Source organism: Rhinopithecus bieti, unplaced genomic scaffold, assembly GCF_001698545.2.
Source record: "Rhinopithecus bieti isolate Rb0 unplaced genomic scaffold, ASM169854v2 scaffold_26504, whole genome shotgun sequence".
In the NCBI taxonomy this organism is placed as follows: Eukaryota; Metazoa; Chordata; class Mammalia; order Primates; family Cercopithecidae; genus Rhinopithecus; species Rhinopithecus bieti.
Genome location: NW_016812891.1, coordinates 3,419,041 through 3,433,840, shown reverse-complemented (window position 1 = coordinate 3,433,840; position 14,800 = coordinate 3,419,041).

Below are 14,800 nucleotides of genomic sequence, written 5' to 3'. Positions count from 1 at the left end.
GTGATAGCTCTATATTAAAACAAAATTTTCCTGTTTGTGCTTCTTCAGAAATTATGTTTTAATTTGGATATTTTTTCTAATTTTTTCATATTAGGAAAAATATTAATGTGACTTAAGTACTAATGTATTTCCTCTCTCACATGGCAAAAAATATCAGTGAACTACCTACACATATCATAAGCTATCAACTATTGAGTCTCCTTTTAAATTTGCATTACCAATGTCAATTTTAATTCAAGGTCATAATCTGTTGTTAAAAGAGGACTCTTAAAAGATCCCTCCCAGTAGTAATAAATAAGAGAACACAAAATTTCCTCTATAGCACATAAAATGCACCAAATGATACAGGAACTAAAGGATTCCAAATCTAGTTCTGGATAATAATAAACAAGTCTCATGACTTCTTTGTGTCTACTTTTCTTCCTTTTTAAAATAAATAATTTAGAGTAGAGTATTTTAAAGTCTTTTTTAGCTCAGAATTATTTGTGTATTGCTATGGTGAGAACATTTGTGTCCCCCCTCCCCAAATTCATATGCTGACACCCTCTCAAGTCGATGGCATTAGGAGGTGGAACTTTGGGAAGTTAATTGTGTATTAAGGGCAGAGCCCTCACTGAATGGAATTAGTGCCCTTATAAAAGAGGCTTCATGGCCAAGATGGTGAAACCCCACCTCCACTAAAAATACAAAAATTAGCCAAGCATAAATTAATACAGGTGGCCGGCACCTGTAATCCCAGCTACTCAGGAGACAGAGGCAGGAGAATCGCTTGAACCCAGGAGGTGGAGGTTGCAGTGAGCCGAGACTGCACCACTGCACTCCAGCCTGGGTGGCAGAGTGAGACTCTGTCTCAAAAAAAAAAAAAAAAAAAAAAAAAAAAAAAAAAAATGCTTCAGAGAGTGAGTTTATCCCTTCCACCATGTAAGGACACCACTAGAAGATGTCATCTGTGAGGAAGCTCAACAATGCTGACACCCTAATCTCAGACTCCCAGTCTCCAGAATGTGATAAATAAATGTCTGCTTTCCTGTTTTACCCAGTCTATGGTATTTTGTTATAACAACCCAAACAATCTAAGACATATATGGAATTAACTTTGAATTAGTCTCTACTGAGCACTCAATGTATTTCCACACTCTGCTTGCAATATGCTATGGAATACAGGAACTGTGACTGGTAAATCTTTAAGCCTCTACAGCATTCTCATCATGCTCAGCTCATAGTAAGTGCTTCCATCTGTCTGTTGGAAGCACTAGAAACAAAGTATGAACTATTTTCTCAGGATACCTTTTAGTGTTTAAAACAACAGCTAGATTTTCACTTCTTTTCTTTGCAGAGATTGTCTTTCCTTGCACTAATGAGAAAGATGCATACCCTGAAAAATGTTTTTAGTAACTGTGAAAAAAGACTTGCACAAAGCATCTGCCCTATTGCATCGCTAATGGGGTAACCTCTTTATGTTTATGCAATCCATAAATAGTGGGCACAAAATGCCAAAGGTTTTAAAAGTGCTGAAAATAACTTTTCTCTTGGAATAGTAGCATTTTTATTTTAAGCTGCAATTTTCAGATATTAGAGATTGTCATTTTGCCCCATCTCCTGCAGTTGTAGTTTAAAAGCAAAATAGGTAACTACTTTTTGAAAGGGCAAAAGCAAAATGATGAAAGAAAGTAAAATGTATTATTTTAAAGAGTTCACTACTTTTAGTAACACTGGGTTTGAACTCTTGTTTTTCATTTCCAAAACCATGGGGGCAAGATAATTTCTCCAACAGCTAAAACCAAGACAGGGTATTGGTGGAGACCTGGGGCTCAGCAGGCCTGGGGAGATAGTGAAACCTGAGAGTTAGAGTTTATCAGGAAGGTGTGAGAATTATAACTTGGCTGGGAAAAATAGTAAAACTAAATTGGTTGGGTTGACAAATAGGCAAATTACTCAGCAAATTCTAACAAGGAGTTGAGACCCATAGAAAACATGGAGATCTATCTTAAGAAATAGAAGGCTAATGACAAGGAATAGCCTTAAGAACCATGAAGGAAACAAAGACTAGTGTAATCTATTCATTAGCGTTGTTCTGAAAATTGATCTGGGTACAAAAGTAGTCTAAATGATAAAATAATGCATTTTCTGCCTACAAAAGGAAAGTACCCATTTTTTCAGCCAGATAATACACAGAAACAAAAATTATAAGAGACAGAGATGGATGAAAAATGCTTAAGTAACAGAAGCAGGATACTAGCATCACAGTTAAGACATATGACACTGGACTTTCGCATAAAGAAGCAGAAATATGAATTGCCCCTGATGACAGCATAAGTGCCATCTCTATGCTTAGTGTTGGGGATGCAGTAATTAGCAAAAACAGACATAGTACCTTCCTATATGGACCCTATAATTCAATATGGAAGATGTCCATAAAACAGTCACTCAAGCAAATGTAAAACTGTGATTGACACTAGGAAAGAGAAGTGCAGGTATTCTGATAGCACAAGAGGGGGATTTGACTCTACCAGGATGGTACAAAACAGCATTTTTAAGGAAGTGATGATTTTGCTGAGATCTGAACAATGAGTAGGAGTTAATAGGATGATATGTGTGTGGTGGTAGGGAGGAGGTGTTAATGAAGAAGGGATAAGATTTTCCGGGAAGTGGGAAGAGCATGAGCAAAGTCTTGTATTCAAGGGAATGGAAGAAGGCCAACGGCTGAAAAGTCAAAAGGAAGGAACATGCAGTGACAGATGACACTGGAGAAGAGGTGGAAGGAAGATCAGGCACAGGAAAGGCCTTTGGTACTATGTCCTTTTGGAGTTTATTCTAAGATTAGTGAGAAACCATTTAATTGTTTAAACAAGGGACTGACATGGGACGTTAAGTTTTAGTCAAAAGAAAAATAAAATATTGTTCCAGCAATGACATAGTGATGTAGTACAGCCCAGATTTGGAAGAAATAAAGTGGAAGGTTTTTGGGTGGCTTTCATTATTTTCCAGGTGAAGATGACAGCAGCTTGAGCTAGGGTCATAGCAATGAACATAGAAATAAGTTCGTTTGTGAAATGTTTAAGAAGTAAAATCAGCGGGCCTGGAGATGATTTAATTGGATATTGGATATGAAAAGAGAAAACTTTTAAGGATGACTCAGGTTTTTGGCTTGTATATCTTCGAAAAAGCAATGCTAGGAAAAGATTTTATTTTGTTTTGTTTGCAGTGGGAAGGTGGTAATGATATTAAGTTCAGTCTGGGATAAGTAGAATTTAAAATGGATTTAACATGTCCATGTGGAGATACCAAATAGGCAATTGAACATACCAGTCTGGAGCTTACAGGATAGTGCTGGGCTGGAGATAAAAACAAACAAAGCATGAACATGGTCAGAGCCACAGGCCTGGGTGAGACTGCCTAGGAAGAGTGGATAAACTGAGAAAAGAAGAGATCTTAGGATGAGCCTAGTTAAAGCTACAATGTAATGGAGAAGGGTAAATCTGCCATACCTTCCCCACTCTGACCAGACTTTACTCTAATGTAAAAACGTGCTATCAGTAAAATGAAAAGTAACAGATAAACAGAGAATACACTAACAGTCAGGCATGGTGACTTATGCCTGTAGTCCCAACACTTTGGGAAGCGGAGGCAGGAGGATGGTTTGAGCTCAGGAGTTTGAGACCAGCCAGCACAACATCAAAAGACCATGTCTCTATAAAAAAATACAAAAAATTTTGTAGGTGTGGTGGTGCATAACTGTAGTCTCAGATACTTGGGAGGCTGAGGTGACAGGATCACTTACGCCCAGGAGGTCGAGGCTGCAGTGAGTGGAGATCACGCCACTGCACTTCAGTGTGGACAACAGAGTGGGACCCTGTCTCAAAATATAATAATAAATAATAATTAGAAGAAGAAGAATACACTAATATCATTATTGCAAAAGTCAGGGAACATACCGGAGAAAGACAGCTTAGAGTGGTCAATGATTTAAGTAAACTATATTAAAAAAAAAAAAAAGAAACCTCAAATAATGAAAATATATACTAAGTTCTGATTTTCACCTTACCAAATGATGTTTTTCTTTATCAGCCTAATTCTTTGTCCCATGTCTATTAAATACATATCTTTTTCAACAATTTGAAATGAAATTTGCTTTGGCATTTGGACCAAGTGAGTTGTCTGTGCCCTTATTGATTAACACTGGGGCTGAATCTGAAGACAGCAGCCATGTGCCTCAGACAGGAAGCTGAGAGCCAACACAGTAGTGCAGGAGAGGAGCTCCACTCCAAACCTTAACAAAGCAGACCGGGTTTCCAGAGATAGGCGAGGGTTTACAATAAAATAGAATAGGAATAGTATCTCCTCTCTGAGTACAACATATATATTCATGTACATATCTCCTTAGAAGCTCCTTCCTCAGTGACAATCAGAAAATATTGATTCCGAGGGAAAAATCTGGATGTTGTTTGTGAATCACTAACTAAGCATGTAAGGCTTTAGGCTGAGGTTAACCTGGAAGTACAAAGGTGAATTTTAGTAAGGTATTTCTAGAAAGAAAATAATGCATCTAGGTCTTCATTTTGTAATGGTTGATTCTGTATTTTATTACAAAACAAAAGAAAAGCACATCTGCTAGAAGTAAAAGATAAAATATCTGTAGTTTTTACATCTGAGTTTATGCAAGTGTTAACGCCTTTCTATTTTCAAAACAATAGCTGTTACAGGACCCATAATGATCTGCAGTGAGGCAGATGAACAAACTGAAGAATTAGTGAAATACTCCCAGTTGGAAACTTCACCATGAGAAAGAAATATTCTGTCAGGGCTCTCAATGAGATTTTTAAATCTTGTGTTGAGTGATTCATTGTTTTATATCTACAGTTTTAAATTGTTCTGAGAAATGTTTTTGTACTCTGGAGAGAACTAATGAAAACATAACTGAAAATATATGCACTGCCTTTTAAAATAACTTTGTGATCTTTATTTTAAAATTCCTTTCTATGTTTTCTTTCAAAAAAAAATGGTTTTCTTCTGACAATGTTATTCTATTATAAATTTTAATTTTATTATTCTGCTTTGTCTAACTTTATAGATTTAAATACCTCAGCAAACCTAAAGTATAAGGAAGAAAAAAAAATTCTGATGTGATGACAATGTGCCAAACGAATGGTATTTATACTTTGTAGTCAGAAATGTTACAATGAAATTGTCTCTGCTTGTGATCTCACATTATGGAGAGTTCTGAGGGTCTGACAACTCCTGACATTATGATATACTCCTATTACACGGTTAAAGCAGACAGTCAGAGCAGAGTTCTCAGCAGAGCCTAAGGAAAGATTTATAGACATGGCAAAAGAACACTTTGCCTGTTCCCTTCTTTAAATAATTATGACTTTCCATGAATCTCTTTCTAAATCAACTACAGAATGACAAATATCTGCGCAAAGAAAAGGCCACAAAAATATCACTTACTGTAAGCACTATTGAGGTTTTAGAAGCACAGTATTGAATTCTCTGTTGTACGTTCTGCATATGATTCATTATGTGGGATGCTCCCCACCTCCCCACACACCATATATTTCTCCCATTATCATTCAAAAAGGACTTTTAAAACTCCCTCTCTCTGTCAAGTTCGTTCTTTTCTCAATACGAGGAGTCAAGAAGAAAATATTTCAGTGTATTTTTCATCGAGCAAGTTAAGGAGATGTGATAAAAAGATTTGTCTAATTGATTACATGGTATGAGCACTCTGGAAGGACGTTCCAGGATTTTGGAAAATAAAATAACATTTTCAGGTATATGTTTTATTTAATTGTGAAGGTTGATATAAAGTAACATTTTGAAATACTGGGCCGGGTGCAGTGGCTCACGCCTATAATCCCAGCACTTTGGGAGGCGGAGGCAGGTGGATAGCTTGAGCTCAGGAGCTTGAGACCAGCCTAGGCAACATAGTGAAACCTCATCACTACAAAAAATACAAAAATTAGCCAGGCATGGTGGTGTGCACCTATAGTCCCAGCTACTCGGGAAGCTGAGATGGGAGGATCGTTTGAGCCCAGGAGCCAGAGTCGCAGTGAGCTGAGATCAGGGCACTGCACTCCAGTCTGAGCAGCAGAGTGAGACCCTATCTCAAAAAAATAAAATAAATCCTGTGTTTTTTTCAGTACTGAAATACTGAATTTTGAAAAAATGCTTCTTTGTTCTGAAAAGGGAAAGACAATATTTATAGAGTATCTACTCTGCAAGGGCCTTTCCATAGATTATATCTGTCAATCTTTACAACAGCCCAAGGAGGGAAGAAACATCAGCGCCATTTTACAGATAAGCACACAGAGTTATAGACAGGTTATGTGCCCAAGATCACACAGCGAATAACAGACCCACAATGTAAAGCTTTATCTGGCCCTCAATTCATGTTCTTTCCCAAGACCTGACTATTGCCTACTCCTAAGTTTTACATACAAAAATGGACAAACACAGAAAGTGAAAACAAAAATAATCTTGCCCTCTTGCTTTGTTATTATAATCTAAAGGCACAATGGGGAAAAAAGAGGTGACTGCTGATTTCATAGTTTATATAATTCTACCTATTTGAAGAGTCTAACAATTAAATACTTAAGGGATGTAACATTTATAAATTTGCAGACTTGCTGAGCTCTGAGCTATGCATATTACCTGCATTATATTCTGTAACTATTTTAATCCTCACATTAATAACACAAGGTAGGCACCATTACTATCTCCATTTTAATGATGAGGAAACTAAGGCTGAGAGGTTGAAAAGCTTATCCAGGATCACACAAGTGATTCTGTAAGTGGCAGAGCTGGTCTTGAATCTATGATTATAGGGTGCTGAAGCGCACTTATCTGTGATGCTAAATTGCCTCCTTTAATTACATAATTACTGCAAAATGAAACTATAACAAGCCACTGATTACGTTTATATTTCTATATATTTTACAAGCAATATATTGCATTATCTATGAAAACTGTATGATTCTTATTTTCAATTCCCAAAAAATGCATCAATTCTGTAAAACAATGCATTAATTCTGTTAAAAAAATACAGTATCAATGCAAAAAAATGCATTAATTCTGTAAAAAGAAAACTGCAGAAAAGTAAAACAGAAGCTAACTTGAAAAGTAACATGTGAATCTAACCTGTCACATTCCTCATTAAACCTACCTTTCTTATCAAAGGTAACTGCTGTTTACAGACATACAACCTTCCAGACCTTCTCAATGTGTGTGTGTGTGTGTTTGTACACATATGTGTGTGTATATATAAAAATGTATTTATATATACCAATGTATTTATATATATACACATATACATACATATATATCACAGTGTATATTATATCACATTATATATATGCATGTATACGTATGTATGTGTATGTGTGTGTATATATGTACATATATGTGTGTATACATATAAAATACAAATATAATTTTAAGTCATATTATATGCCCTAACTCTTTTTTGGCTCAATAACATATCTTAGAGTTCTTTCTATATTGGAACACTTAACTTTAATGCTTTCATTCTTCATTTCTGAAGAGCTTACCATAATACAGATATGTCATATTTTAATTTTCCATTTTACAACTGATGAACAATACATTATTTTGTGGGTTCTTTAACCTTTCTCTAAAGCATCTGTCATGTTATCTACCCAATTACTTATTGAATGCTTCTGTTTAGATGCCCATCAGATGGGCTTAAATTTCCCCATGTCCAAAATGAAATTTATCACCATCCTCCACATTGCTAGCTCCTGTATGTTCTTTAAGTCAGGGCTACTGAAAATGTGAGCAATGGACAAGTGATGGTCAGGGATTATTTGAACTAGTCCATGGTTAAGTAAGTACAGAAACTAAGAGAAAGCATTTAGAAACCTTCATAGCACTTTAGCAATGCTGCCACATCTTCCCGCACTAACACGCTTCTAGTAATTTATTTTTACTGCATTTTACAAAGTATGCAATGAAAAAGAAATTAAAACAATAAAATAGAAAGCTGATCCTTCACCACAGATACTCTGAGAAACAGTTACCATTGCAATTCAGTGAAGGGCCTTGGTATACAACCAGTCTAAGCCAGAAATGTGAGACTCATTCTTCCTATCTCTCTGACCAAGAATATACATGGATAGATAAGCTAGAGAAAAACCATGAGAATGATTTTAGAGCAAAGGAATTGCTTTCAAAGTTTTGTCTTTACTGTCGTTTTCCATTAGGAAAAGCATGCTGATTTTCTCTGATCTTTTGAATACCTTTCTTCAGTCCCACTGGTGGAATTGAAGTGACCCTCCAACTATTACCTTAACTCTATAATAAGATTTGTGTTAAACATTTTTAGGAATGCAAAGATCCCTTCCACATTCCCCATTAGTTTTTTTAAACCACTGCATTGTAATTTTCCAGAACTCCTCTGTTGAAAATCTCAAAGTAACCAATCATAGCCTTATTTCTATGAGGTTGGTGGAAAAGTAATTGTAGTTTTTGCTATTTCTTTTAATTGCAAAAATTGGAATTACTTTTGCACCAAGCTAATAAACCCCCTGTTCTTTTTTTCCTTGACTTCTGTGCAACATTTAATACCACTGACCATTCATTCACCTCTTCTTAATACTCAATCTGTCTAATAGTTTCTATTTCAAATCATTCAAGTAAAATGTGAAGTTATCTGTCAATAGGTATAGGAGAAGATGTAAAATTGCCCCTGTAGAGATTAAGAGAGGGCTACGTCTATAGAAAATATAAAGATGGCCAGGCAGCATTGAGGGCCTAGGTCTGCCTGGAGACCATCAATGCGGAGTAGTACCAACTGCTTCTTTCTCTTATTTTCTTCAGTGAATGTAGTCCTGGTGTAGATACAGAGAAAGTGGGTGGTTGGACTGACCCAGAGTTTGTCATTTTAAAGAGTTTGGGTGGTAGCTGAATGTTATTAGAGTAGATAAGATTGCCTAAGGAAAACATGTCAAAGGAGAAGAAAGCAAAACCAAGGATAAAATTTCAGACAATGTTAGCATTTAAAGAGTGGTCAGGAAAGGTGCTTACTGATGATGTTAAGGAAAAATAATAGCCAGATGAAAGGATAAACATGAAAAGGTAGGGGCTAAAAATTAGAGAAGAGCGTTTTAAAAGGCAGATGTGATCAGTAGTAGCCACTGTAAGCAAATTATGCCGTATGGGGCAGGGAAATAAATAATTGGTTATAAAAATTAAGAAGCCCTGAGTGACTTCATCAAGGGTAGTTTCAGAAACACCCTGAGAAATCCATGCAGCTAAAGCTTTTGCTGAATCAGACTTGAACACTGCTTCTGCAGCTCTGGGACTTACACTACTGGCCATGGTATTCCCAAGGCCATAAAATATATGACCACAATTAGTGGGCAGAAGCAAATCTCCCTGGAAAAATCTTTGTACACACAATGCCTTCCCAAAGGCTTTGACCAGAATGTGTTATCTGTCATCATCTACTCTATTGCATAACCACCCAGGCCCCTCTGTGGAAGCCATTCAATCAAGATAAAGTCCCTTTACTTTGATAAAGAGAAATTGCAAACTACAAAGTTGATATTTCCTACCTAATGCCACTTCCAAGCCCTGTCTTAATTGACTTCTAAGCTCTCATGTCTGACTTTTTATGGTGATTTTCTTCTCTCTCTCTCTTCTTCAAGACTTTTTTCTGCCAAAAAAAAAAAGTTACATAGGACATGAAAACCTTCTAAATCAACAACAAAAAAAGACTAGTCTTTTTTTGTTCTTCTCATTTTCCATTTATATTTTTCGTTCCAAAAGATATCCCAAGAGCCCTCCTGGTTTTGGCACACATGTCATGAAAACCCCAGTCACTTCCTCCCACTCCCAAAGTACGTGATGAAGGGAGCACAGATTTCTCACCATCCAACTTGAGGGAAAGGAGTTTGCAAATCCGAGACTTCCTAATGTGTCAAAAGCCCAAGAGAAGTCTCAGGACCACCTTGCAACTTGAAGTGTCACTCAGTAAAGAGGAAAATTCTCCTGCTTTTTCAGAAAGCACTGGACAATAAACATGTTGATGAGACAGAAGAAACTATTTAATTGGATGCATTCCCTGCTCTAATGTAGCACTATGGCAGAATCAATGCTATGTGGCCACCCAATTTCATTTTATAGTTGTTTTGGTTAGTATTGAGTGTCAACTTGATTGGATTGAAGGATGCAAAGTATTGTTCCTGGGTGTAAAGGAGATTAACATTTGAGTCAGTGGACTGGGAGAGACAGACCCATCCTCAATCTGGGTGGGTACCATCTAATCAGCTGTCAGCATGGCTAGAATAAATCAGGCAGAAGAAAATAGAATAAGCACATTTGCCTCCATCTTTCTCCGGTGATGGCTGCTTCCTGCCCTCAAACATCAGACTCCAAGTTCTTCAGCTTGTGGGCTCTTAGACTTATACCAGTGATTTGTCAAGAACTCTTGGGTCTTGAGTCACAAACTGAAAGCTGTACTGTCTTCTTCCCTACTTTCTAGGTTTTGGGACTCTGACTGGCTACTTAGCTTGCAGACGGCCTATTGTGGGATTTCACCTTGTGATCATGTGAGTCAATTCTCCTAATCAACTCCCCTTCATGTATACATACTGTCCTATTAGTTCTGTCCCTTTAGAGAATCCTGACTAATACAAGGTTGTCTTCCAAGTATATATCAAGCTAGCCTAGCTACCATGCAGTTAGGGAGGGCTATGATTCTGTTCCAGCCAATGAAATGTGAGAAGAGCCAATGTGGCTTGAGATGGACTCCCTGTAATGGTGAAGGTGGAGTTCGTGTGTACAATGGTAGATACACAATATTCAAGCAGACTGGTTTGCATCAGCTGAGATATCACATGGAGAACAGTCATTATCAAGTATCTCTCTACTTGTAATCAGGGTTTTCATGAGTGACAAAGTTTTGTTATTTTAAGCCACAAGATTTGAAGTTTAATTTGTTACTACACAGTGTATGTAGTCTTTCCTATCTCGAGTAATAGAAGCTTCACAGAATTGTAGACCTAAAAGAGATGATTTTCTCCAATTTCTTCCGAGGCCCAATGAGTATGTGTGACATGTCCAGCCAGTATCACAAAATTACTGAGTGGTGCAGAGGGGCCTAGCATGCCAGTCTTCTAACATTTGGTTCACCGTTCTCACTTTTTTAACAAAGACTACAATCTACAATATTGGAACAATAATGACAAATATTTTGATAGCATACATTTATCAATATTTTACAAAAATAGGCACATTTATATACATATGCATAATAAATAAATATTATTTTAAATGTGTGTGTATAAATGCAGAAATATACATCTTCAATGTCTTTCACATAACATGTTGGAACTTGGTGCCACCCATCTTGATAAAGATTTGTAGACTTATATTGTTGTTTTAACTATAAACTGCCTTAAACATTATATATTGTTTAGTTTTTCCTTTGTTATTGGTAAATGAGGAAACAGAGGTCCAGGAAGTAAAACCATATTTCATGAGTTCATGCAATCTGTAGGAGGGTAACATTTGGGAGGGAATACGTTGATAGTCTTTAGGAATTATTTATTATTATTTTCTGCTGGGGACTAGGAACAAAGCAAAATAGTGTGAAGAGAATTGCTGTCCGTTACATAAGACTGCAGTAGTTGGATTCCTCAGGGGAAGGAGGTGATGAAAACAATGTCACTCCAACTTCCGTTTTCCCTTGTGGTTGAATAAGCCATTATGATAAATTATCTCCCACCTTGTGTGCCTATGTGATGTCTCTGCACAAGCTTTCCTTTTTGTGGTGTTTTAATGTCCTTTCCTGGTAAAGTACTCATTTCCTAAATTCAAATGGTCCTCGGTTAGACTCTAGTCTATGTGAGGTCCTGAGGTCTTGGGGTCCAATAGGCCTCTACTAGTGATCTATATAATTGTCAAAGGGCAATGCAATTCCTTCAGAAAACTCTGCTAGAAAGATAATATTTCAAATCCCCTCCTGTTTATGAAGTATTTTCTCCATTAGAATTGTGAATATTATATGTACACATCATATATGCAAGCTCAACAGCCACCTTCCATGAGATGAGCCGAACATAAACAAAAATCTATGATCCTGCTCTCAGTAACCCAACCACAGAGCTCACGATTCCTCTCTCTTGGTTAGCTTTTCCCTTGCCTTCACTGGTCAACAAGTAGAAGCTTTTCTTTCTTTTTTTTTTTTTTTTTTGAAAAATAAAATAAAATAAGGTATTTGACACATAGTAAATGTACACATGTATGGGGTACATAATGATGTTATGATATATAGTGATAAGATCAGACAATTAGCATATCTGTCAACTCAAACACTTACCCTTTCTTTGTATTGGGAACTTTTAAAAAACTGTTACACCTCAGCACTAAAGGGTCCCAAGAAGGTTGCAAAAGGAAGAAACGCTGGTTATCCCTCCACTGGCAAAATTATGCATATAGCATCGCCTCTTACCAGTTAGCAATAACCGTATCTCCCCTATGCCTTCATAGCACTTGGGACATATGTTCATTACAGATGATTTCATTGTGACTTAGTATGATTCATTTGTATAAGTCCCCCCTGTTAAACTATAAGTGATTTAAGGTAGGGGATTGCTTCGCATATGTCTACATCCCGGCACTGACACTAAAAGTTAAATTTGTTTGTTTCAGTAAGTAAAAGGATGAATTGCTATGGAAGTAATGATTTGAAAGTGATGGAAAGGATCCCACAAATATAAATTAATTACATGTACAGAAGGCAAGAAAGTGAGATTCAAAGTTGATTCTGGCTTCACTGATTATGAGTTTTACATCCATTTATCTTTCAAGGGGGTCAGGCTCACAAGCCGGCCTTCCTCTTTCCAGGAGAAATGGTTTTTCAGATGCACAGAAATACCCATTCTTGGCTGAAGAAAGAAAAGAAAAAACCAGGCTCTATGTAGAAATCAGAAAGTAGGGCAGGGCCCAGAAACATGGTAGCTGATAAGCTCTGTTCTCTGAGAAGGAAGAAGAAAATGCCTTCTCTGACTAACCCAGCTAGTTTCAGCTTCAGCTTCAACTCACTAGATTTTTCAATAGGTGGAAGTATATTAAGCACAGAGTAAGAAGAGGGTCCTTCTGGAGCATAGGATTTGTCTAAATCCTGCACAGAGAGTAAATATAAAGGCATAGGAAATGAAAATTATGATGCTGGAACCACCCTGACAGTATCCGATGGGACTTTCTCACTCCCTCTCCCTTGATTGCCAGTTAAGTGTTAATGAGAAACCTGGGAGTATCCCCAAGATACCATGGCCAAGACTTCTATTCTCCCTATTTTTTTAATCTTCAAGCTGAATATCATCATAACAGGTACTTATTCACAGGGACAGTTAAAAGGATGTTTGTAATATGGCTTGAAACCCCTCAGGTGAAAGTGACTTTCTGAAGACAAAGCTGTGGTGATGGATCTAACTTCCTCATACTTCCTATAACTTGCTCTGCTTCCTAAAACTTGATTCTCTGAGTTGACCTTGCTTAGCTTAGCTGGTATTATATTTTAGATAAACCTATCTATTAATAATTTACTCATTTCTCATTTACATTATGTTATGTTTGTCTTTTAAGGAAGAGTATTGATTTTAATTCCTATGTCATAAAGCAAATTATTTCTGATCTCTGTATGTACAGAAGATATGCACTTAAGCTGCAACTCTTACTAGCCATAAAATATCCTGCCGAATCATGAATATTAAAGCAGATAACTTCCCATCTTGAGGCCAAGGGTGTATACTTCCATGGGAAAACAAAATAAGCTGATTTAATTTTAAGAAAAAAAACGAATCATGTAGAAGTTGGGGAAAATTTAAGGAGGACTATAAGAGTTTAATATAAGAAAATCTAAACATTATTGTCACAATTGTAATGCTACAGCGGAAAATATATTCAGAATTGTATCATCCCTTTATAATTGAAAGACAACTATATTTTCCTCAGGAAGTTCTTATTTTAGTGGTGACCAATCCTTACCTTAACTTCCCCCAGGATATAAATTTTTCTTATTTGTCTAGCCACTCTATTGAGGCATATAAGGTCATGGTCTTTGAAAGACCCTACACACACACACACACGCACGCACGCACATACGTACACACATGTATGACATCATCAAAAATTTTTAAGGCTAATTTATAATTATCCTTTAAGATTTCTTATATGTACATGGTATTACTACTCTTTCCTTCCAAAATCATGAGTCTTCTGAATTTTGTGAAATTGATCCTTCTAAAATGTTTAAGCTAGAAGTGAAAGAAGTATGGGTGCACCACTGGGAAAAGAGAAGGAAAGGTGATGTAGTAGAGGGTGGGATCTCTCTGCTAGGACCTCTGCACAAGCAAAAGTTAAAAAGGGATTAATAACAGGGTTGATTTGCAATAGAGTCCAAACTCACATTTCTTTGACTCTATTCTTATTCTGATAACACAAACCAAAACGTATTCAAAATTGTAGCATACAAACATATATTGATTTTAGGCTGATGAAACGCTTCTCTTTGGGACCACTGTCATCCTTACCCTCATTAGTGCTTCCCTAAATGTTTCAGTACACACTGGCTTCTCCCTTTCAGCCTTCTGTGTTCTGCCTTCTTTGTTAACTATCCTTATACTCAATTCCAAGCAATTTACCAGGTTCCTTGTATATGATCATCTTTTCTAACATTTTCTTATTATCCCAATCATACTGTGAACTCCATGAAGACACAGTTTCTTTTTTCATGCACCAAAAAAAAAAAAAAAAAAAAAAAAAAAAAAAAAAA